Source organism: Hyla sarda, chromosome 1 (assembly GCF_029499605.1).
Source record: "Hyla sarda isolate aHylSar1 chromosome 1, aHylSar1.hap1, whole genome shotgun sequence".
Taxonomy (NCBI): Eukaryota; Metazoa; Chordata; class Amphibia; order Anura; family Hylidae; genus Hyla; species Hyla sarda.
In genome coordinates this window covers 487803028-487829892 of record NC_079189.1, presented here as the reverse complement: position 1 = coordinate 487829892, position 26865 = coordinate 487803028, and the positions used below count along the sequence as shown (strand labels likewise).

General features: G+C 41.0%; 1 protein-coding gene and 1 long non-coding RNA gene across 4 annotated transcripts in view; one reads left to right on the top strand and one right to left on the bottom strand.

Moving 5' to 3' along the window:
- Window positions 1-26865, top strand: part of PRR16 (proline rich 16) — a 391197-nt gene that overhangs the window by 55411 nt on the left and 308921 nt on the right. The gene's annotated exons all lie outside the window — the stretch shown is intronic.
- The window catches only part of LOC130287662 (uncharacterized), a 30605-nt gene continuing 20916 nt past the window's right edge, over window positions 17177-26865 (bottom strand). The window contains exons 5-6 of the long non-coding RNA XR_008847436.1: window positions 19250-19418; window positions 17177-18087 (exon numbers count right to left, since the gene is read on the bottom strand). This is a non-coding gene — a long non-coding RNA (uncharacterized LOC130287662). The remainder of the gene's footprint in view (window positions 18088-19249; window positions 19419-26865) is intronic.

Genomic DNA, 26865 nt, shown 5'->3' with positions numbered 1-26865 from the left:
AAAAAAAATACATGGTTGCTACTTTTCTGAAGTTGGTTAAGAGAATGGCAAGGGAGTGCCAAGCTGCCATCTGAACAAAGTGCAATGTCCCGATTCGGCTAGCTGGATGTGGATCCTCTGTGTCAGCGAGGGATTGGCGTGGACCGTGTCGGTGGACCGGTTCTAAGTAGCTACTGGTTTTCACCAGAGCCTGCCGCAAAGCGGGATGGTCTTGCTGCGGCGGTAGCAACCAGGTCGTATCCACCGGCAGCGGCTCAACCTCGCTGACTGCTGAGAAGGCGTGGGACAGAAGGACTAGACAGAGGCAAGGTCAGACGTAGCAGAAGGTCGGGGCAGGCGGCAAGGTTCGTAGTCAATGTGGATAGCAGGAGATCTGGAACACAAGCTATGGACAACACTAAACGCTTTCACTGGCACAAGGCAACAAGATCCGGCCAGGAAGTGCAGGGGAAGTGAGGTAATATAGCCAGGGAGCAGGTGGAAGCTAATTAGGCTAATTGGGCCAGACACCAATCATTGGTGCACTGGCCCTTCAAATCTTAGAGAGCTGGCGCGCGCGCCCTAAGGAGCTCCGGGGAGGAGCAGGGACCCGGAGCGCTCGGCGTAACATGCAACTATGTTAGGGCATCTAAAATATAAGATGAACAAGCTCCAAAGAGAGGAAAAAGAGACCGTGGCACTCCCCAAAGATGCTTGAGATGACTTTATTCACCGGGTAACACTGCAGGGAGACAACGGATGAGACAAACAGGGGTGCTTCTGGACAACGGAACTGTTTCACGTACTTTGACGCTTCAACTGGTCCTGACCCAGGACCAGTTGAAGCGTCAAAGTACGTGCCCCCCCTGCAGCGCATTAATAAAGATATTACCCCTGCCAGCGCATTAATAAAGATATGACCTCTGTCGGCACATTAATAAAGATATGACCCCCCGCAGTGCAATTATAATGTGCCTCCTGCAGAGCATTTGTCATAAAATGCCACCGCAGTGCTATATGTGAAAAGTATATCTGTCAGCAGCCCCTCAGGCCAGCAGCCAGCCATCATACTTACTTTTCATACATAGCGCTGCAGTGGAATATGTATATAGATGCGAGGTGGGGGCCAGATAACTCTATATGTCTGCCCCCCAGCACATTTATATCCATATGCCACTGTAGGGCTTTGTATGAAAAGTATATCTATCAGCAGCACATAAGGCCAGCAGCCGGCTGGCCCGATGATGCGGATATAATACTTTTCATACATAGCGCTGTGGTGGCATATGTATATAGATGCGCTGGGGGAGCAGACAAATAGTGTTATCTGGCCCACACATCGCATCTATATACATATGCCACCGCAGCGCTATGTATGAAAAGTATTTCTATCAGCATCATCGGGCCGGCCGGCTGCTGGCCTTATAGATTTACCTTTCACATATAGCACTGCGGTGGCATTTTATGACAAATGCGCTGCCGGGGGAACATTATAAATGCGCCGCGGGGGTCATATCTCTTTTAATGCACCAGAGGGGGATATATATTTATAAATGCACCAGCAGAGGGTCATATATTTATAAATGCAGCAGCAGAGGGTCATATCTTTATTAATGCGCCAGTGGGGGGGCATATCTTTATTAATGCGCCGGCGGGGGGTTATTTCTTTATTAATGCGCTGGCAGGGGTCATATCTTTATTAATGCGCCGGTGGGGGTCATATCTTTATTAAAGCGCTGCGGAGGGCATATTATAAATGCGCTGGGGGGGGGCTAGATATATAGGCTATATGTCCGCCCGCTATGTCCGCTATCTTGCCCCCCACAGCACTTTTAATATACAAATACTGCCACTGCCACTAACAATGTTCATTTTAAAAACCCCACTGGGAGCCCTGAATGGCTCCTCGGTAACGGCCATTCAGGGCTTCCCGCGGGGGATTTAAAAATGAAAGTAAAAACTCACGATACATCGCAGGGTTGCGGAACATGCCGCCAGCTCCCCTGCTTAATAACTTCTGATCACATGGAGTCTCAGAAGTGAGACCTGGTGCAATCAATGCCTCATCCCCTGTACTACAACCCCCATCATGGGACAGAGTCTGTTCCATGGTGGGGGTTGTAGTACAAACACTAATGTAGCCTACCCAGCCACCGGCAGACTCCAGCAGCCGGGGAATTACTACACCTATCATGGAAACAAGTATGTTCCATAATGGGAGTAGTAGTAGTCCCTCAGCACTGCAGGAGTCTGCTGATGTCACTTCTTCTGAGCATGATGAGAAGTAATCACGGATATTATAAACCAGGTACAAACGGATGACATAGGCTCATCCGTTAGCCATAGACTTCAATGTTAAAAACAACGTTCGTTAATTTACCTAGTTTCTAGTGACAGAAAAAAAAACTAGTGCCGTTTTTTCTTCCGTCATAACTAATGTCCGTTATTCATGACGGGTTATAATGGGTCATAACGGATATTCAAAAAATCCCATAGACTTAAAGGGGTATTCCAGGCAAAATCTTTTTTTATATATATCAACTGGCTCCGGAAAGTTAAACAGATTTGTAAATTACTTCTATTAAAAAAATCTTAATCCTTCCAATAGTTATTAGCTTCTGAAGTTTTCTGTCTAACTGCTCAATGATGATGTCACGTCCCGGGAGCTGTGCATGATGGGAGAATATCCCCATAGGAACTGCACAGCTCCTGGGATAGAGCAGTTAGACAGAAAACAACAACTCAACTTCAGAAGCTAATAACTATTGGAAGGATTAAGATTTTTTTATAGAAGTAATTTACAAATCTGTTTAACTTTCCGGAGCCAGTTGATATATAAAAAAAAGTTTTGGCCTGGAATACCCCTTTAAATGGGATTTTGTAACGGCCATTTAACATGGCTTTTCTAACGGACATTTATAACTGATTGTTTAATGGAACAACTTTATAGTGTGAAAGGGGCCTAAGCTGTTGTCCATGTGGAATTAGCAACAATATAGTTAAAGAGTTTTAGCAATTCTGCACGGGGAATTAAAGGGATTCTCCACCATAAGGGGATTTTAGTACGTACCTGGCAGGCAGTAATGGACATGCTTACAAAAGATCTGTGCTTGTCTTGGGGCTAAATGCCTATGTTGTGAGATTACAATAACACTTTGGCTAGCTTTTTGTGAACTGGTATTTCCTGTTTTAGTTTTCTTTTTTTGACTACAAATCCCTTATTTCCATTTTCCTCCCTCCCACACATCAGCCACCTCACCCACTGAAACATAAATGAGCTGCATCCATTCAAAAGACCTGTGGTTTTCAATCAGGGTGCCTACAGCTGTTGCATTAGGTGCAGAAGTGATCGCTCCAACCATTGAAGCAGACAGGCTTCCTGTCATCAGCTGACTAGTGAGTCATTTTGTATGCTGTTAAAAATAAATATTGGGGTGAAATTCACAGAAGATTTGTGAGAAAACCGTCACACACAGGTACAGACACTATGTTATGAACTACACTAACTTTACAGCCCCTGTAGCATAGTCAAATAAGAATTTTTTTTCTCATTATTTTAAGATTACATTGTCCTAGGTCCCCTAGGGGGATTCTATAAGTAATAATTTTTTAATAAATTAATTGAATTGAACGGGCTGAGCTGCAATACCACATGCAACATGTGGACAGGTGTGGCACTGTTTTTGGAATAAAGCTGTCATGTTTTTCTAAGCCCGGACATAGACATTTAGTATTTTTAAGTATTATTAAGTATTATTAAGTATAGGCTTCTACAAATAAAATAACCAAACCTTATTCTTCCAAAATATTTAAAATTCAAATGTAGATTCCTTCCTTAACCTTATAAATGCATTCAGCTACATATGTACATTTAATAAACTTGAATATAGTCTCTAATGTTAAATATGTAAGAAACTATTAAAGTGAGAAACTAGTAGGAAACGATTAAAGTACTCAATTACACTGATGCAGATTATCTCTTCTTTAGTAGCTGAATAGCTGAAAGGACTTTTTATTTCAGATGTGATAATACCAACTGAAAACCTATGATATCGAATTTTATAAACAATATTATTTGCCTCATTGAGCGAAAGATTATTCAACTGAATTGTAAACTAGAGACATATACATGTAAAACAGGCTGAGTGAACAAAGAAATCATTGCTGTCTTTGGTGTACAATTCTAAACATTACTGTAAGAGCGAAAGGATAAAATGTGTTTTTAGTCCGTGAGTCCGTAGTTGTGTCAGCTGGAAAAATGAGTTCACGGAAATGATTAGCAGTAATTGGTTCTATTTACTTTAAAAAGAAGCATACAGTAACTGTATGATATAAGTAAAGGTAAAGATGTAACAGCAAAGTAACATTTTCAAGGATATATTCAAAGCAGTACTGTAAATTATTGATGTTAATAGTAGAGTCCTGAGATAAACAAATCTAAAACCTTCTATATTTCAAACACAGTTTTTAGAGTAATACTGGTTTGAAGTCCTGCAGCACACCAAATATATATATATATATATATATATATATATATATATATATATACTGCTATAACAAAGATATAGATGAAACATGAGTATATAGATAAAACATGAGTATATAGATAGAACATGAAAAACTATACAGCTGTAATGCAATAAATGAAGATATGAAACTATGAAAATATGAGGTACTTAGCTTGCAAATTTGGCGCCAAATAGCGTGGACCGTCCCAGGAGCCAACATGGAGGTAGCCACTCCCCCATATGTGTAATACAACCAAAGGATAAATTGGCCAGCACTATTGATCCAAACTATTGTAAAAACCTGGCTTGCAAGTGCAGGCTGCTGGGCTAAATATACAGCAACAGGAGAATACAGCAGCACACTGCTAGCACAAAGATATAGATGAAACATGAGTATATAGATAAAACATGAGTATATAGATAGAACATGCAGGAGAGTGGCTACCTCCATGTTGGCTCCTGCACCCCACCCACCTCTATTAGGTGTATATAAGGTGCCTTGGATGTTTCAGACCTTGCAATGCCTGTTGTACTGTTCACACAGAGGCATATACACAGTGTAGGGTCCGTCCCAGAATGAGGTCACCTTACCGTGGTGGTACGGTCCACGCTATTTGGCGCCAAATTTGCAAGCTAAGTACCTCATATTTTCATAGTTTCATATCTTCATTTATTGCATTACAGCTGTATAGCTTTTCATGTTCTATCTATATACTCATGTTTTATCTATATACTCATGTTTCATCTATATCTTTGTGCTAGCAGTGTGCTGCTGTATTCTCCTGTTGCTGTATATTTAGCCCAGCAGCTTGCACCTGCAAGCCAGGTTTTTACAATAGTTTGGATCAATAGTGCTGGCCAATTTATCCTTTGGCTATATATATATCATTTAAGTCACAATAGTTATTCAATGCATCATAATTGCCCAAAACTGTTGTCAAAATTAACTAACGGAATTTCCTTATTATTGTATATGAAAGCTTATTGCTAGGCCAAGGCTACATCATGGAGACTTTTTGCAGAATCTCACTAAAATTTTAAAGGCTATAGATAAATGTGACATGGAAAAAGTGACCTTTTACGTATGTTAGTGATTAAGTTTAATGAGTTTAAGCCTGCAGTCTTCATTCTTCCATTCTTCAGATCCCCATCACCATTCAATTTGCAACTTGTTCCTAATTCCTGACCTTTGTCATTGGGACCTGCCCCTCCCAGTAAGACATGTTGGCTGTATGGTCTGGGGAATCAGGATGCTGCCATCTTTACTAGTTCTCAAACACAGCTTTATTCTCATACAGCCCATGAGGTATTGATTCTCCCTATGGTAAATGGTGATACTTTCCACATACTCCACTCACTGAAACTTCTCAATTTCCTGTTGGTATCTCTAATGCTGAAAGAAGGGAGGGGGAGATAGCTGGCAGACCCAGGAGCAATGTTGTGTTGGATCTTTGACACACTCTGCAGGACAGCCAGCTATTTAACCTGAGATTGTATTGTGGCGACTACTACTTTGTCTGTATGCAGGGTGTATAAATCAGTTTGTAATGCCAGGGTGCCATTAACCTTCAAGGTCAGAAGTTGAAGGTAGCTTCTCCTGGGCCTGGAGGGGGTAATGGATAAACAGATGCAAGGTTACGGATAACTATCTTCACTTTGCTTGAGGTAGCAGATCTCAAACAATACAGTCTCTTGTGCAGAGAAATGGGCAGAGTGGGACCCGTGAAGCCTGTTGCCTTGCTGGGAGTTGTGGTTGCTGTTAAACGCAGTTTCGGGTATGTTCACACGTACAGGATCCTGCACAGATTTGATACGCAGAATTTGTAACTTCAGATTAGAAGCTGTGCTCACTCATTTAGTTTACATTGAAATCTGCAGCAGTAAATCCTGTGCATCAAATCCTGTGCATCAAATCTGTGCATGTGTGAACATACCCTTAAAGGGGTACTCCGGTGAAAACCTTTTTTCTTTTAAATCAACTGGTGGCAGAAAGTTAAACATATTTGTAAATTACTTCTATCAAAAAATCTTAATCCTTCCAGTACTTATTAGATGCTGAATGCTACAGAGGAAATTACTTTCTTTTTGGAATACTGATGACATCACGAGCACAGTGCTCTCTGCTGACATCTCTGTCCATTTTAGCAACCGTGCATAGTAGATGTATGCAATAAATAAAGCGTTATTATTATTATAATAACGTCAGCAGAGAGAACTGTGCTCGTGATGTCATCAGAGAGCATTACAAAAAGAAAAGAATTTCCTCTGTGTTATTCAACAGCTAATAAGTACAGGAAGGATTAAGATTTTTTAATAGAAGTCATTTACAAATATGTTTAACTTTCTGCCACCAGTTGATTTAAAAGAAAAAAGGTTTTCACCGGAGTACCCCTTTAAGGTTATTAGCAGCACATGTTGACTTGAAAGACTAAACTTGACTGACTGACTGAAGAAGAGATTTTTCCCCAAGAGATTTGCTTACTGCAGGCTTTGACATTCACCTGTGCACCGGGGTTTTTCCTGAAATTAATGCGGCTGTGGGAATTTTGTTGTTTTCTTCTCCCTAGGTTTCTCCTCATGGTACCTCAGACACTGCACACTGACAGTACCATAGCTCACACTGGGCTTTACACTCAACGCTCAATGCTCATCCCCCCTACACTACCTAAGGGCTAGGTTTGGGGGTCTCCCATTGGGGCATCAGGGTCACAATCCCTTAAAGATACAGTGCATAAATTAGTACATAATATACCATAGCATTATATCACATTATAACAGGTCAGACAGTGGAGCAGCAGGCCCAACATATAGACAGCAGGAGTACCCGCGGCAATCTTTAGCCCATAGGACAGCCTTTGGTGCTGGGATACCACAGGACGTGTGTGTAACTTGAATACAGGAGTTAACTTTCCTCAAGATCCACTGTACACAACCATACAACATATACTCCTTTACAATCTTTAGAATAAATGCTTGAGTTTTGGACAGAGTTTTCTTTTAGTTGCTTTAATAGCAGTAATACTGAAGGAAAGTCTAAGTATATGCTATTAGCACTATAAGTGTTGCTAAGGGAGACATACACAGTCCAAATAGAATACATTTTACCGAGGAGGACCTTCACACTTTGACTTACTGTGGTAAATATTGTTGTTACACTTTTACTTACAATAACTGGTACAATTCCCTATAGCTGGGTGTAACACAAAAATGATTATGGCATGTAAGCCATGCAGCACTGACTCTGTCCAGAAACCCATCATAGATAGGGATGAGGGAATCGAATCTGACAAATCTGAATTCGTTATGAATTTCATGAAAAATTTGATTTGTAACGAATCCAAATATAACCGCTATTCGATAAAACTAGTTGCTTCATTAAACTTAATTTAGTGCAGTCCACGCTCTACGGCATCTAAAATGGGGGCTCCACATGTGAGGACATGGGGCAAGGAACTCTGGGAAGGTGGGAAGCTGGGTAGGTGGGATCACCCTGAATCACATGCAGCATGCAGCCTATCAGCAGCCAGCCAGCCCTGTGATGTCACAGCCCTATATAATCGGCAACCATTGATGCAGCCAGCCAACACTTTTGGGTGTACTACACAGCAACTCTGTACTGCTGCACTGGGGTGTACAACAACTCTAAAACTAATAGGGGCCAGTTAGGGTGAGCACTAAAAGCCATAGTCACCTGCTTTTAGCGCCTAATAATACTGTACTGGGCTGTACTACACAGCGACTCTGTGCTGCAGCACTGTTGTGTACTACAACTCTAAAGCTACACTCCCTATGCGTGTTACGACAAGTTAAAGTGTTCTACACCCCTAGTGAGGCTCTCTGTATCCTGGAAATAGCCATTTTTAATTGTGATTCGCTGTGAATAAATTTGGATTGAAATTTGGGAAAGGGGCGTGTTGACCCACGCACGAAGCGGCGGCTGACACGCCCCCTCAATACAACCCTATGGCAGAGCCAGTGCGCTGCCTTCGCCAATCACCGCCTCTGCCACAGCGCTGTATTGAGGGGGTGTTTGGATGCTGCTTCATGCGGTGGTCAACACTCCCCCTTCCCACGGGCTGCCAGGGCCCCATACAGGAGATCGCGGGGGCCCCAGCGGTCAGACCATCCGAGATCTGAAACTTATGCCCTATCCTTAGGATAAGGGATACGTTTTTCAAGACTGGACTACTCCTTTAATGATAACATAAAAACAGACTCGAAATTGCAACACTGAAATCAGGCAGTGGCAGATTTTTTTCAACCTTCTGCATGCCTGTGCGTTGTGTGACAGACGGAGCATGAATGACAGTTCTTGGTTAAAACTTCCTGAAAAATTATGTGGTGCCATGATCACTGTGACTGACCTAGAGCTGACTCATGTTAGACTTTTTCAACTTAGAACTTGAATATATTATCTGGCAGAGCAAGGGCTAAGCTTACTTGCTTCACAGCAGGCTTTGATAGTAGGGAAAAACACTGAACTAGACCTAGACCCCCTCTCGTCACATGGCCTAGCAGGGGATAGACACACCTGTCTGCACTGATTTTCAAAACTGATTTGTTTCTAGCCCTTTGGGAAGAGAGGGTTTGACATGGGAGACTCCTCCCCAGAGGGCTAAAGTTAAAGCATCATCTAGCAGAAGATCATCTGAAGAAAGGTCATGAAATCGAAACCCCACGCATAATTTACATGTACACAGCAAAATGAATTCTTGCACATTCTATTACCTCAGTATATGCAGTTTAAGTTTAACAGACAATATAGAAGATGTTATAGGTTGAACCCATGATACCCTGACAGGATTCAGTTATTAGGGCAGACTCCACAGCCACACAACAACCTTAAGACTACAGAAACTGGGAGACTGGTTCTGGAACCCTACAGAGTCTGACACCAATCTTATATTGATGGTGTATCCTCTGGACAGGCCATTACATTTTAAAGGTTGGATGAAATATATATAGGAAATCTCCCACTTCTTTAACCCCTTAAGGATGCCGGATATAAATGTACGTCCTGGTGAGGTGGTACTTAATGCACCAAAACGTACATTTACGTCCTAAGCATAACCGCGAGCATCGGAACGATGCCCGGATCATGCGCAGCAGGTCCCAGCTGCTGATCGCAGCCAGAGACCCGCCCGTAATGGCGGACATCCGCGATCCAGCGGATGTCCGTCATTAACCCCTCAGATGCCGTGATCAATACAGATCACGGCATCTGCAGCATCGTGGTCACTAAAATGGATGATCGGATCGCCCGCAGCACTGCCGCTATGGGGACTATTAAAGTGTAAAATTAAAAGTAAAAAAAGTTGAAAAATTTTGTTTAAAAAAATTTGAAAACCCCCCTACCCCAATAAAAACGTAAATTGTCCCATTTTCCCTATTTCACCACCAAAAAGTGTTAAAATTTTTTTATATACATATTTGGTATCGCCGCATGCGTAAATATCTGAACTACTAAAATAAAATGTTAATGGCACCGTACGGTGAACGGCATGAACGTAAAAAAAAAAAGGCCAAAATAGGTGCATTTTTTATAACATTTTATTCAAAACATTTTTTTATAAAAAATGTATTAAAAGTTTTATAAAAGCAAATATGATATCAATAAAAAGTACAGGTCAGGGTGCAAAAAAATGAGCCCTCATACCGCCGCATATACGGAAAAATGAAAAAAGTTATAGGTCTTCAAAATAGGGGAATTTTAAAGGTACTAATTTGGTTAAAAAGTTTGCGATTTTTTTAAGCGCAACAGTAATAGAAAAGTATGTTATAATGGGTATCATTTTAATTGTATTAACCCAAAGAATAAATAACACATGTAATTTTTACCGTAAATTGTACGGCGTTAAGACGAAACCTTCCAAAATTAGCAAAATTGCGTCATACATTTTATGGTAAAATGAGCATTGGCATCACAACAGACAACTGGTCACGCAAAAAAAAAAAGCAAGCCCTCATACTAGTCTGTGAATGAAAATATAAAAGAGTTAGGATTTTTTGAAGGCGAGGAGGAAAAAACGAAAATGTAAAAATAAAAGAGTCCTTAAGGCCCAAATGGGCTGAGTTCTTAAGGTGTTAAAATCTGTTTTTTGAGACTCTCTATTAACATATAGTATACATTTCTTATTAGTTTCCCATATGGAGTTCAGGCATTGTGGTGTGAGGTATATCTTCCAGCAGATTCTATGTAATATCCTGGATCACTGAAAACAATTAGATAGTCAACAATTATTTCATGTCACACAGTAATACCTAAGGCATTTGCAGGTTACGTCAACTTTCGTTGTGCCTCTTGACTGATAAATCGCCTTATGCGACAGAAAAGAAGTGCAGAATGTTGGATGGGTACTTGTGTTTTATATTCAGCTCATCCGGAGGAGAAACATCCTGAGATTTCTCTTGCTTATATTTTACATTGTAGAAAGTCAGGTATTGATCAAAAATGGTTAGCTGTCATCCCTGTGGCTTTTAAGATCTGCATGGTTTCACTACCACTTCATCACTATAAAGCAGGCAGAGTGGCAATCAGGTCATACGCTCTCTTTTAATGTGCCGTGAAGCTGTCTGCTTTTATTTGGGAAGGATTCATCTTCTTCATAAATAAGGTATAAGCACAATGCTAGGTTTTTAAACATAAAACCATAGTTTATATGGCTAAATAAGCCATTGGAAATGCACTGTATTGATACTCAAAACAGTAAGAGATTGAATGTATACACAATAATTCATGGTTATGCTTCTTACCTAAAATACAATGGTTTGCTCTTTTTTTTTTTTTTTTTTTTTAGCTAAAAAAAACCAATGTGGAGTTTGATAAATTGTTCTGCTGAATCTTTCATACAATTTAGGTTTTATTTTACCCTAAATTGGTGCTAAACAGAGTTGAGGGAACTTTTCAAAAGTTGGCTTTGAGGGGCTCGACAAACTATACATTTGGTTTATGTCAAACAGGTTCTCCAAGAACCAGCAATGAAATAGACCTCTAAAGTATAGTATAATTCTAGTATAAGGGTATGTTCACACTGAAGGCTTGGAGAGGAATTTCCACAAGTAATTCTGCTAGCTTATTCCTCTCCAATTCATTCGGCAGTGAAAAACCCCATAGTATGTAATTACATTTCTGCTCCTCAGTTCCCAATGAGGAATTTCCACTAGCGGAATTCTGTCACTGAATTCAGTACCGCATGAAGAATGAACATTTTCATGCGGAATTCGCGTCCTTACCCCATAGAACTCAATGTAAAAAATATTTTCAGTCCGCCACACTTTCGCGCGGAATTCGCTCTGAATTATCACGGACTTTGCACTGAAATTGTGCAGATTTTGCATGGAATTCCAGTGGAATTCGCGCAATAAAATATATATATATATATTTTAATAATGTCTCCTATGCTGCGCTGAATTCCGCACTGATTTCTGTGCGGAATGCAGCACGGAATTCCGTGCACATTCCGCGCACATTCCATGCACTTTCCACACACATTCCACGCTGATTATGCGCTGAAAAAAATTGTCATTTCTGAGCTGATTTTTTCAGCGAGAATTCCTTGCACATATTAATCAAGTTGAACATACCCTAACACTGCTAGGAATGTACTTAAGTAGTTTTGAGGCTTAATTACGTTGAAATATGATAACCCATAGTAACTAACAGCTTGTCTAACCCCTTTAACCCCTTAAGGACTAAGCCCATTTGGGCCTTAATGACTCAGACAATTTTATTTCTACGTTTTTATTTTTTTTCTCCTCGCCTTCAAAAAATCATAACTCTATTATATTTTCATTCACAGACTAGTACGAGGGCTTTTTTTTTTCACAACCAGTTTTCCGTTGTAATGCCATCACTCACTTTACCATAAAATGTATGGCGCAACCAAAAAAAATACTATTTGTATGGGGAAATTAAAAAGAAAACCGCAATTTTGCAAATTTTGGAAGGTTTTGTTTTCACGCCGTACAATGTACGGTAAAAATGACGTGTTCTTTATCCTTTGGGTCAATACGATTAAAATGATTCCATGATAACATACTTTTCTATTACTGTTGCGCTTAAAAAAAATCGCAAACTGTTTAACCAAATTAGTACATTTAAAATCCCCCTATTTTAAAGACCTATAACTTTTTCATTTTTCAGTATAAGCGATGATATGAGGGCTCATTTTTTGCTCCGTGATCTTTACTTTTTATTGATACCATATTTGCTTATAAAAAACTTTTAATACTTTTTTAATATATTTTTTTGGAATAAAATTTTATAAAAAAGCTGTTGTTTTGGACTTTTTTTTTTACGTTCACGCCGTTCACCGTATGGTATCATTAACATTTTATTTTATTAGTTGGGATATTTACGCACACGGCGATACCAAATATGTATATAAAATATTTTTTTTACACTTTTTGGGGGGGAAATAGGGAAAATGGGACAATTTGCGTTTTTATTGGGGAAGGTGTTTTTTCACATTTTTCTACATTTACTTTTACACTTTAATAGTCCCCATAGGGGACTATTTATAGCAATCATTCGATTGCTAATACTGTTCAGTGCTATGTATAGGACATAGCACTGATCAGTGTTATCGGTCATCTTCTGCTCTGGTCTGCAGGAAGGCAGATCAGAGCAGAAGACGCCGGGAAGGCAGTGGAGGCAGGTGATGGGACCTCAGGCTGCAATCCTGGATGATCGGATCGCCGCGGCAGCGCTGCGGGCGATCCGATCATCCATTTTAGTGATCTGTATTGATCATGGCATCTGAGTGGTTAATGGCGGACATCCACGCCATGGCGGTTGTCCGCCATTATGGGCGGGTCCCTGGCTGCTATCAACAGCCGCGAAATGCCACGCATGACGCGAGCATCGCTCCGATGCTCGCGGTTATGCTTAGGACGTAAATGTACCAGCTCACCAGGACATACATTTACGTCCTGCGTCCTTAAGGGGTTAAGGACTCATTTTGACCTTAAGGACCAGAGTATTTTTTTTCCAAATCTGACCACCTAACTCTGGGATGCTTTTACTTATGAATTTGATTCCGAGATTGCTTTTTCATGACATATTCTACTTTAATATAGCGGTAAATTTTCATCAATACTTGCATCATTTCTTGGTGAAAAATTCCAAAATTTCATGAAAAATTCAAAAATTTAGCATTTTTCTAACTTTGAAGCTCTCTGCTTTTAAAGAAAATAGACATACCAAATAAATTATATATTGACTTACATATACAATGTGTTTACTTTATGTTGGCATTATTTTTGTGCTTTTTGAAGACATCAGAGGGCTTCAAAGTTCATCAGTAATTTTCCAAATTTTCTCAAAAATTTCAAAATCAGAATATTTTAGGGACAAGTTCAGTTTTGAAGTGAATTTGAGGGTCTTTATGTTAGAAATACCCCATAATGGACCCCTCAAAAATAAAAATATAAAAACTGCACCCCTCAAAGTATTCAAAATGACATTCAAAAAGTTTGTTAACCCTTTAGGTGTTTCACAGGAATAGCAGCAACGTTGACGAGAAAATTCTAAATCTTCATTTTTTACACTAACATGTTCTTGTTGACTAGAAAAAACAAAAAAGGTGCTTTAAAATATAACTTTTACTCTAGATGGTTAAAACTACACCAAATTAATAAGGCATGGGTGTGTGTCATAAAGTGATACTATCGCCAAACAAAAAGAACTTAGAGGATACAAATGCAACTTCCCAGTCAATCACACTTAAAGATCCTAGTTCTGTACACCATATATAGGTAATCTTAACCCCTTGTTGTAGACCCATTTGGGTAAAGGAGAAAATTCCCCCAAAATTTTTAACCAAATTTCGATCGAGTAAGGAAATACCTCATATGTGGACGTAAAGTGTTCTGCGAACGCAGTAGAGGGCTCAGAAGGGAAGGAGTGACAATGGGATTTTGGACAGCAAATTTTGCTGAAATGTCTTTTTGGGGGCATATTGCATTTAGGAAACCCCCATGGTGCCAGAACAGAAAAAAACAAAACAAAAACCATATGGCACACTATTTGGAAAACTGCACCCCTCAAGGAACGTAACAAGTGGTACCATGAGCCTTCACACCTCACAGGTGTTTGATGAATTCGACGTGAATATGAAAAAAAAAATTAACTAAAATGCTGGTGTTACCCCAAATTTTCATTTTTACAAGGGGTAATATTAGAACCCCCCCAATATTTGTAACCCCATTTCGTATGGAAATACCTCATATGTGAATGTAAATTGCTCTGCAGGTGCACTAAAGGGTTCAGATGAGAAGGAGAGCTATTAGGCTTTTGGAGAGAGAATTTGATTGGAATGGAAGTTGGGGGCGATGTGCGTTTTAAAAGCCCCCATGTATCAGAACAGTGGACCCCCCCACATGTGACACCATTTCGAAAACTACACCCCTCACAAAATGTAATAAAGGGTGCAGTAGTAAGCATTTACACCCCACTGCCGTTTAACAGATCTTTGGAACAGTGGACTGTGCAAATGAAAAATAAAAATTTTCATTTTCATGGACCATTTCTCAAAAAATCTGTGGGGTATAAATGTTCACTGCACAGCTTATTACATTCTGTGAGGGTTCTAGTTTGTAAAATGGGGTCACATGTGGGGGGAATCTACTGTTCTTGCACCATAGGCCTTCAATTCCAGCCAAATACTCTCTCCAAAAGCCCAATGGTGCTCCTTCTCTTCTGAGCCCTGTAGTGCACCTGCAGAGCACTTTACATCCACATATGGGGTATTTCCATAGTCAGAAGAAATGGTGTTTCAAAGTTTGGGGGGCTTTTTCTCTTATAACCCCTTGTAAAAATGAAACATTTGGGGTAACACCAACATTTTAGTGAAAAAAATCAAATTTTTCATTTTCACATCCAACTTTCATGAAAATTAGTTACGTTCTGTGAGAGGTGTAGTTTCCAAAATGGGTGTTTTTTTTTGCGTTTATGTCAGAACTACTGTAAGATCAGCCACCTCTGTGCAAATTACCAATTTAGACCTCAAATGTACATGGTGCACTCTCACTCCTGAGCCTTGTTGTGCAGCCGCAGATCACTTTACACCCACATAGGGTGTATTTCTGTACTCAGGAGAAATTGCGTTACAGATTTTGGGGGTCTTTTTTTCCTTTTACCTCTTGTGAAAAGTATGGGGCAACACCAGCATGTTAGTGTAAAAATTTTAATACTGGGAGTTATTTTGCAACAGCTGGAGGCTCTGTTTTGGAAAGAGTGTCGTGCAAGACGTTTTTAGTTTTAGGGAGGGGGGCGGTTAGTGTAAGGGTGTGTATATGTAGTTTTTTTTACTCTTTATTTAGTGTAGTGTACTGTTTTTAGGGTACATTCTTACGGGTGGGGGTTTACAGCGAGTTTCCCACTGGGAGTTTCAGCTTCCACAGCTCAAACTTGACCCGGGATACCCGCTGTAAACCCTCGTCAGTGTGAGTGTACCCTGTACATTCACTTTGGGGTGGGTGGGGCAAACCTTCAGCTGCTGCATACCGTTCATACTGGGAGTTGTAGTTATGCAACATCTGGAGGCACACTGGTTGGGAAACACTGAGTCAGGTAACAGACTACCGCAGTATTTCCACACCAGTGTACCTCCAGCTGTTGCAAAACTACAACTCTCAGCATGCCGGGTCTGTCAGTGCATGCTAGGAGTTGTAGTTTTGCAACAGCTGGAGGCACATGGGTTGGGAAAAACTCAATTAGGAAACAGACAGTGTTTTTCAACCAGTGTGCCACCAGTTGTTGCAAAACTACAACTCCCAGCATGCCCAGAAGGGCATGCTGGGAGTTGTAGTTTTGCAACAACTGGAGGAGAACAGTCTGAAGACCACTGTGTAGTAGTCTCCAAACTGTGGCCCTATAGATGTTACAAAACTTTAACTCCAAGCATGCCCAGACTGCCCATGCATGCTGTGAGTTTTAGTTCTGCAACATTTGGCCCTTAAAATGTTGCCAAACTACAACACTCAGCATGCCTGGACTGTCTGGGCATGCTGGAAGTTATAGTTCAGCAACATCTGAAGGGCCACAGTTTGGAGATCACTATACACTATTTGGAGACCACTATACACTATTTGGCTGTCTGGAAATGCTGGGAGTTGTAGTTGTGAAACCGATGCTGTCTGCAGTGTGCTGCCGCTGGTCCTCTCTGCCGCCTGTCCCCCACTGTCTGCAGCCGGTCCATCTGCGGCCCCCCTTCTACAAAAGCCACAGCCATCACCGCAATCTTTCCCTAACTCTGCCCGGACTTCCAGGGGCGGGCAGAGTGAGGGATCACAACTTTGACCTCCCCCTCCACCCCTGCCCTGCAATTCAGCCGTCAGTCCTGACTGGCAAATTGCAGGGAATAGGAGGAGGTGTCATCCCTGCCACCTCGCTCCTATCCTTTAGGATGATCGGGGCTGTCTCTGACAGCTCCGATCACTTCTATTTTTCGGGTGATCGGGTCACCAGAGACCCAATCAGCCTGGAAAAAGCTGTGATTCGCCGGTCAGAATTGATTGGAGAATCACAGCGATCGCTGACGGGGGGGTGGTCTCAGGACTCCCGTGGGCGATATGCCGGGGCCATCCCGGCCCGATCACCGCATCCAGAGACATGGTGATGCAGGAATGTTGCTCCATACGGTGCATGTCCTTAAGGGGTTAAGAAAAAAACAACAACACTGCATTAGTGGATTTAATATGCTTCTTAACACTAAAATAAATTGTTGTATTAAAAATAATTGCATGGATTGTGGTAAATGGAATTTTTTTGGTAAGAAAAATTAATTAAAATAAAAAAATAAATAAATGCGCGTAAAATATCTCTTTTTGTTAAAAGATGCATGCCGATAAGTACGCAATGGATTTTTCTAAACATTGGTATACTGGTGGGAGTAGTAGTAGGCAGCTGACAGAAGGCAGTGGTGGACTGATGGCAGTTGTAGTAGCCAGCTGACAGCAGGCAATGGTGGACTGGTGGAAGTAGTAGTATCCAGCTGACAGCAGGCAGTGGTGAAGCAGTAGGAGTTGTAGTAGCCAGCTGACAGCAGACAGTGGTAGACTGGTGGAGGTAGTAGTAGGCAGCGGCCAGCAGTCAGGTGTTTGTTGCTGGAAAGCCATGACAAGCTGGCTGCGTAGCTTCTCCCTATTAAAATCCAATTAATACTCCTTCTTGGAAGGTGAAAAAAATCCCTTCATTCTCACTTTTTACTGAGGGTCTAAGAGTGTGATCATCAAGTACTCATCTCTTTCCTTCAAGCGCTTAAGATTCCTGTCAGCGCACAACCAAAAAAACATACATTTTGCCATCCTCGCCAGCCTTTCTGAGAGTTCAGCTTGTTCATCCTCTTTCCCGTACTGTCAAGGTTGGTCATCATGGTTATCGTCACCATCATCATTACTGTCCCCTTGTGTAGGTCCCCTATTCATTCGACAGATTCTATCTCAAAATTCTCTTAGGTACCACATTCTCTCTGCTTAGGTACCACTTTCTCATTCTCCTTAGTCATTTAAAAAAACATGATGTGAGATGTGAACCTTCTTTTATTGCTCCTTACTCAATAATCCCCATGAGCGTTTGCTCTAGAAGGAATATCTGGTACTGTCAATAAAGAAGAGCATAGAGCCTGCTGGTCTGATTAGTTCAGGTGACAGCGACCCTGCTGCATCTGTAGGCCTGAGAAAAAAAACTTCCATGGGGGCACAGTCACAGACACTGTGGTGGTGTACCTGTCCAGTTTTCTGTCATGTGGAAATTCTTTTCAACCTTACCAGATGCAGGGGTGCTCTGTCCTCCACTCCGTCCAACAATTCCTTTACCAGACATTCTTTTATTGAAAAAGATTCTGAGATTATTTTTCTCTTTTTGGGGTGATCTGTCACCCACCTACTCTCAATGTTTTTAATGCATATTTATAGTAAACACAGGTAGAAACATTTGACTAAACACAGGCAACACACGTAACTTGGCCTTAGATGACTTTCCACATTTGTTATTAACACTTGCTTAGTTATGTAAACCCCAGGTAGAAATACTATATGTTTGATTAAACCCAGAAAATACATGTAATTTGGCCTTTATGGCTATTCCACGTTTGCACTCAACGATTTTAAAGCATAGTAATGTAAAACTCAGGTAAAAAAAACTGCTGAAATTCCACAGTGTGAACGGGTCTCGCGGAGACCCATTCACAGTAATGTTGAGTTCACACCGCAAAATTTCACTCGCGGAATTCCGCCGGCAGAATTCTGCGGGAATTCCGTAGTGTGAACATACCCTTAATCATTTTCTAATGCTGCTTTCCCATGAGGCCTCTGGTTTCGTACAGAGAGGGCTGGAGTCTCATCACTGCAGTTCCCTAATGAGATTAACTGATAATCTAATCACCTGGCTTAGCTCCAGCAATCTAAACTGTTGAAACCCATTCATAAATGGGTCGGGGTCAGTTCACATCATGTGCAGCTTAAGGCATTTTCTTATTTAAAGTTAAAGTGCATTATTTTTTAAAGAAAAATTGACAAAAGACAAAAGTGGTTTGACCAAGAAGCAGAAATGAGGTGAAGATTTAAAGTCCTCAGGCTATGTTTACATTTTGTGTTTTTACTACACTCTTGTAGTATTTTTACAGCATTTTGTCTGTGTTTTGCTGTGATTTTCCAAAATTGCGGTAAAAAAATTTGTGCTTTTAATGCATTTTGTGCAGAAAAAAAGCTGAAAAAATGCAACGAGGGAACACAGCCTCAGGGGATGTGTATATACTTACTCTATATCTGGATTCTGTAGAGATAGCCGCAGCATACCGAGAAAACTAGGAGAGGAGGCCGTCTGTAAGGTGATGATGACCTTCTGTAGTTCATAGGAAGTCAGCTGACCATGGACTGACCACATTAAACACAGTGATTTTCTGTGAGTCAAGCTGGTGATCACATGACCTACATACAGAAAGGAAACACATGAATACAGCTGTGCTAAAATGAAACAAATGGCGCTAAAGTACTAGTGATGGTAAAGGTGCACGATATAGGGAAATCTAGAGTGCTTCAATAAAAATCTTATGGCTTTCTCTGCAAAAGCAAAAGTCCACAAAGGGTCCTTTCATATAATTGTGCAACCAAAATCAAAATGCTATTGAAAATCTTTATCTATTTAAACAAAGCCCACAGAAGACTTTCTGCTCTTAAAGCGGATGTGTGGTCTTGTGTTAAAAATGTCAGGAAAGAGCACTACATTAAGGCAAACACTTCTGACCTTTTACAAAATGCTGTATAATCAAACCCCGTGTAAAATAACACTTTAAATATATTTCTAGAACATGACATATCGGGGAAAGCAGGATTTTATTTTTTTTTGTTTTTTTTTTTGCCTTCAGCTCTTGTTTTCTTTATTTCTCAAATATTTAAACACAATTGAAACTATTATCATAATTATCATATTAAAATAGTTTTGCAAAATAAAGAAAACATTTTGACATCAGCTCAAACAATAGCATGAAGGAAGGTCTCATTGCATACTTCATCTTATGGAATGAGTAACAGATGCAATTAGAAGACTTTAAATACAAAATTGCTTTGTATTTGCTTGAAGCAGCTGCCGTGTCATTGTAAATCTGTTCTGCAGCACAGTTTATCATTCAAGCGCCTTATATACCCTAAAGTCTGCAAATTCTGTTTTAGGCAACAAATCTCCATAAATCATAATGGGGGAGATTTATCAAAACCTGTGCAGAAGAAGAGTGGTGCAGTTGCCCATAGCAACCAATCAGATTGCTTCTTTCATTTTCCACAGGCCTCTTTAGAGGCCTGTGGAAAATGAAAGAAGCGATCTGATTGGTTGCTATGGGCAACTGCACCACTCTTCCTCTGCACAGGTTTTGATAAATCTCCCCCAATGTTTGTATATCCAATATTCACTGAGCAGCAACAACACCATTTAGGTCCCTTTCTAAGGTTCCTCCCAACAACAACCCCCAACTTATAAATTATAGTTATGATGGACTTAAAGGGATATTCCTCTATCCTCAAGATAGGGAATAAGTATCTGCGTGCCGGTAGTCAGACTGCTTGGACCCTACACAATCTCCTGTATGGGGCCCAGCTACTCACAAGTCCTCTGAGCACCCTGACCCCAACCTTCTGAGGTAAACACGAGTAACAGCCTGCTCAGCCTATCACTGGCTGAGACAGGGCCCTTACGTAGCCAGTGATTGGCTAAGTAGACCATCACTCTTGCTCGTCTCCGATGGTGGGGGCAGAAGAGCACAGGAGTTTTGTAAATTCAGCATGAGAACCAGGCCCCATACAAGCATTAAGACACTTTTTTACTGTATGCTACAATACAATGAATACCCTTACAAGGTTTCATTGTATTGTAAGTCTGTATGTAACCTTTAAACTCTTCTGGCTCTACTGTACTGCACTTACAAAACCAAAGTAATGAAGTATTAGAAACATGTTTGCAAGATTTGTATTTCATGATAACCTAGGTGGTCAAGACATTATCTGAACCCCCCACTGCTGCCATTTATCATTCAAAGGTTTCTTGGTGCCTCTCACTCTCCGGCCCCATCTTGCTGCACAGGAAACATGAGGAAATACCAGCTCAGCTTATCACAAGCCCCAGTGGGCACCTATCTCTGCCAGTATTTGGATGAGTGGGCGTTTTCTGTGTGTCAAGATCAGGAAGTAGAAATCACAGCAGTAGTGAGATTTTTGTAATGTTTATTTTATTACTTTAACCCAGTCTTCCCCTGTCTAGAAAGACGTTTACTGTCAGACTACCTCTTATACATTGCTATGGAAGTAACAGAGATCATTCTATTTCCCTAGATTGGAGTGGTGGTCTTGCAATATCACTTCTCCATTCACAATTCTTGAGATTGCTGGGGGTCCTGGTAATTGGCCCACCCCCCAGCGATCACAGCTACACATTTATAACCTGTTCTGTGGATAGGTTGTAATTGCGGCGGGACCCTGTTATCAGGCATCTTATCTCCTATCCTTTGGATAGGGGATAAGATGGCCAAGAGCCAGAGTACCCCTTTAATGTGTCAATCCTTGGTCAGCTGACTTCTTCCTGTGAACTATAAGATTATATCATCACCTTTGAGATGCCCTCATGCTAGCTCCCAGACCCCTTCTCCCCTCTGCTCTATCTGTATACTGCTGCTGCTATCTCTAAGGGATCAGCATATATGGTAGTTATACATCTCCATTGAGGCTGTGTTCCCATGTTGCATTTTTTCATTTTTTTTGCAGTGATTTTCCCCAAATCACTGCAAAAATTGTACTACTGTATTTTAAAGCAATTGTTCAAACCAAAGTAAAACATGTAATTTTGACAGCAGTTTTGAAAAAGTGTAGCAAATAAGGCCACAATGATAATAGGTCAAAATACTTGGACCCTATGGCAATATTTATCTAAAAAAAACACACTATGAATAAGAAAATGCATCAAAACTGCACATAATGTAAACTGACCCAACCCACTTATGAGTCTAATAAACTCACCTGGGGGATCTCCAGCATCAGCAGCTTAACCCCTTAAGGACGCAGGACGTAAATGTACGTCCTGGTGAGGTGGTACTTAACGCACCAGGACGTACATTTACGTCCTAAGCATAACAGCGGGCATCGGAGCGATGCCCGTGTCATGCGCGGCTGATCCCGGCTGCTGATCGCAGCCAGGGACCCGCCGGCAATGGCCGACGCCCGCGATCTCGCGGGCGTCCGCCATTAACCCCTCAGGTGCCGGGATCAATACAGATCCCGGCATCTGCGGCAGTTCGCGATTAAAATGAACGATCGGATCGCCCGCAGCGCTGCTGCGGGGATCCGATCATTCATAACGCCGCACGGAGGTCCCCTCACCTTCCTCCGTGCGGCTCCCGGCGTCTCCTGCTCTGGTCTGTGATCGAGCAGACCAGAGCAGGAGATGACCGATAATACTGATCTGTTCTATGTCCTATACATAGAACAGATCAGTATTAGCAATCATGGTATTGCTATGAATAGTCCCCTATGGGGACTATTCAAGTGTAAAAAAAAATGTAAAAAAATGTAAAAGTAAAAGTAAAAAAAAAGTGAAAAATCCCCTCCCCCAATAAAAAAGTAAAACGTCCGTTTTTTCCTATTTTACCCCCAAAAAGCGTAAAAAAACATTTTTTATAGACATATTTGGTATCGCCGCGTGCGTAAATGTCCGAACTATTAAAATAAAATGTTTATGATCCCGTACGGTGAACGGCGTGAACGAAAAAAAATTTAAAAAGTCCAAAATTCCTACTTTTTTAATACATTTTATTAAAAAAAATTATAAAAAATGTATTAAAAGTTTTTTATATGCAAATGTGGTATCAAAAAAAAAGTACAGATCATGGCGCAAAAAATGAGCCCCCATACCGCCGCTTATACGGAAAAATAAAAAAGTTATAGGTCATCAAAATAAAGGGATTATAAACGTACTAATTTGGTTAAAAAGTTTGTGATTTTTTTTAAGCGCAACAATAATATAAAAGTATATAATAATGAGTATCATTTTAATCGTATTGACCCTCAGAATAAAGAACACATGTCATTTTTACCAGAAATTGTACGGCGTGAAAACAAAACCTTCCAAAATTAGCAAAATTGCGTTTTTCGTTTTAATTTCCCCACAAAAATAGTGTTTTTTGGTTGCGCCATACATTTTATGATATAATGAGTGATGTCATTACAAAGGACAACTGGTCGCGCAAAAAACAAGCCCTCATACTAGTCTGTGGATGGAAATATAAAAGAGTTATGATTTTTAGAAGGCGAGGAGGAAAAAATGAAAACGTAAAAATTAAATTGTCTGAGTCCTTAAGGCCAAAATGGGCTGAGTCCTTAAGGGGTTAATAGGATGACCAGAAGCAGTGATAAAACTCCAAACGCTCTCTCTGCAAAGTCAGCCGATTCAAGGGAGATTTAGGAAGCATAAATACAGCATTTCCTGGAATTGCAAATAGTATGGCTGCAAACCACTGCCTTTTATTGGTATATGTTAAATACATAAACAAAACAATTGGTGCTCAAAGTGAATTAAAAATGCATGTACTATATGCCCATGGATTTCATATTATCAGGTGGAACACCGCTCTCTATATATCCTAATAGTGGGATCTGTATGTGTGATCCCACAAAATTGGCATGTATAACATGCGCTTAAAACCGTTAGATGCCACCTCTACATGTTTCAGCGAATAATCGCCGTCATCAGGAGGTGTGGCACCGTCATCATGTAGAGGTGGCATCTAATGGTTTTAAGCGCATTTTATATATGCCAATTTTGTGGGATCACACATACAGATCCCACTATTAGGGTATATAGAGAGTGGTGTTCCACCTGATAATATGAAATCCATGGGCATATAGTACATGCATTTTTTATTCACTTTGAGCACCAATTGTTTTGTTTATGTATTTAACATATACCAATAAAAGTTATGTTTTGGGAATCCCCCCATATAGGGATATCTGTACCCCAGGCTATGTGCTCTGGGGTAATTGTGTTCTATAGTTGTTCAGATCCCGGATTTCCTTTTGGGGACATTTGTGATCAATTAAACCAATGCCTGCCACACTAGCTTAAACAGATAAACACACAACATCTAAAAGAACCTCTAGATTATTTTCAAATATTAGCCTAGGCTACACTGTATAAAAAAAAATTTAGTTTCCCTGGAGGCCTTTTTTAACTCTATCCCTTATATTTTTTACTGTCTAACATTATTGAAGTAACCAAATGTATAGTGCCTTATTCAGGGGTCAAGTCCTGGGAAAAAAAGTGTGGGAACTCACCCAAGATTTCCACTCAAGGACTAGTCCGGCAGGACTCTTGCTAATGGGAACAGTGTTCCTGCTGTGGAAAAAGTGTAGGAACTCCGTTCCCATGCGTTCCTGCAGGACTTGAGCCCTGGCCTTATTATTAGCACAAAGCAGTATGGTGCCCTGATGATAGTGAGATATATATATGGGAACCTAAAAACAAGACTTCTATTTTATAATTGAATTCATGAATTCAAGCTGGACAGACATTATTTTCAACCTTACTATGTTACTATATAAATCTGTCTGTCTATCTATCTTTTCATCTTTCTATATTTAATCCATTATCAACCTTTATGTCTACGTTCTTTCTACTTCAGCATTTCTTATCCAACATTTGTCTGAACAAGTTAATCTAGATGTAACTATCAACGTTCATTTTAATCAAGACCGCTTTCAGATCTTCACCATCATATCAAAGCATTTGCTGCATGCTGTGCATACATTTGCATGTTCAAGAGTGTCAGATAATATTAGGGAACAGTCTTTGATAAACACTTAACAAAGATATAATAACTGAAGCATTGCTTTACTGTGCAAGCATAAAGAAGTTACAGTGGACATGTCATGGGGTGTTAAGTGATTAAACTAAGTGCATGGTTATATAGGACCTCTCATCCTGATCCCATGCATACCCTGCTTATGCACATTGAGCCCTACAACGCCATGATTGAGCCCTCCAGTGCTAAGATTGAGCCCTCCAGCGCTAAAATTTTGCCCTCAAGCTTTTTTTTTATATATTAATATGCAAATTAGCTTCAAAACCCCATTTATGTTCATTCCATCACTTTGTAGACCAGTCTTTGAGGCCAACAGGAGAAGCGCAGAGTACCACATATACACCAAGCATGGTTTGAAGAGCGCTTACACAGTATTTACACCTAGGAGGCATAGTTGAAAGCAAAGCCTAGTGGTTGTCTATTAAGCTGCTGGATGCACTATAAGTGGGCACAAGGGTATTGCAGACAAGTGGAGAGACATTGCAGACAAGTTGTGGGATAAACATAATGTAGCTGAACTTTTGCTGCCAGGGGGAACACCCCTTGGGCTTTTGGAGCAAATTTGCATATCCACAAAAAGACGCATATCTAAGTGCCGGAGTGCTAAATATGTATGTAACGTACCGGCAGGACTGGTAGTGGATCCTCTGGACCAGAGAGGCGATGACGCGGGTTGTACCAGAGGACCGGTTCTAAGTGGTTACTGGTTTTCACCAGAGCCCGCCGGAAAGCGGGATGGACTTGCTGCGGCGGCAACCACCAGGTCGTATCCTCCAGTAGCAACTCGACCTCACTGGTAGCTGATATGGCGTGGTACACAGAGAGCAGGCAGGAGCGTAGTCAGACGTAGCAGAGGTCAGGGCAGGCGGCAAGGGTTCAAAGGCGAGTAGACAGTAGCAAGGGTACGGCAACAGGCAGGGCAGTATACACAGTATGGAACGCTTTCTCAAAGGCACTAGGGCACAAAGATCCGGCAAGGACAGGAAGGGGCAGGAGACATTTATTAGGGAAGGAGGCAGGGATAATTAGCCAGCACACCAATCAATGGTGCGATGGCCCTTTAAATTTAAAGAAGGTGGCGCACGCGCGCCCTAGAGAGTGGGGCCGCGCGCGCCGGAAGGCAGAGCCAGTCTGCGCCGGGAACGAGGAGCCAGGTAAGTCAGACAGGGACGAGGCGCGTGAGCGGGGACCATCCGCCATGGCAGCCGCGTCCCCGACACAAGGGATCCCGTGCTCCCGGTCAGTGTGACTGTGGGGAGGGGGAGCGGGGGGAGCGGGGAAGCGAGCACTCCGGTCCAGAGGCGGGGACCGGAGCGCTAGCTGTGACAATGTATAAGCAAGGTATGCATGGAATCAGGATAAGAAACCGTGCTCTTACAGTGGGGATCAAAAGTTTGGACACCCCAGGTAAAAATTTGTATTAATGCCAAGGAAAGATGGAAAAATCTCCAAAAGGCATCAAATTACAGGTTAAACATTCTTATAATATGTCAACAAAAGTTAGAGTTTATTTCCATCATTTACACTTTCAAAATAACAGAAAACCAAAAAATGGCATCTGCAAAAGTTTGGGCACCCTGCAGAGTTAATATCTTGTACTGCCCCCTTTGCCAAGTATCACAGCTTGTAAACACTTTTTATAGCCAGCCAAGAGTCTTTCAATTCTTGTTTGAGGTATCTTTGGCCATTCTTCATTACAAAAGTCTTCCAGTTCTTTGAGATTTCTTGGCTGTCTGTCACGCACTGCTCTTTTAAGGTCTATCCCTAGATTTTCAATTATGTTGAGGTTAGGAGATTGTGAAGGCCATCGCAAAACCTTTAGTTTACACCTCATGATGTAATACCCTGTGGATTTTGAGGTGTGTTTAGGATCATTATCCATTTTTAGAAGCCATCTTCTCTTTAAATTCGGCTTTTTCACAGATGGCATCAAGTTAGCATCCAAAATTAGCTGAAATTTTATTGAATCCATTTTTCCTTCTACTTGTGAGATGTTCCCTGTGCCACTGGCTGCAATACAACCCCAAAGCATGATT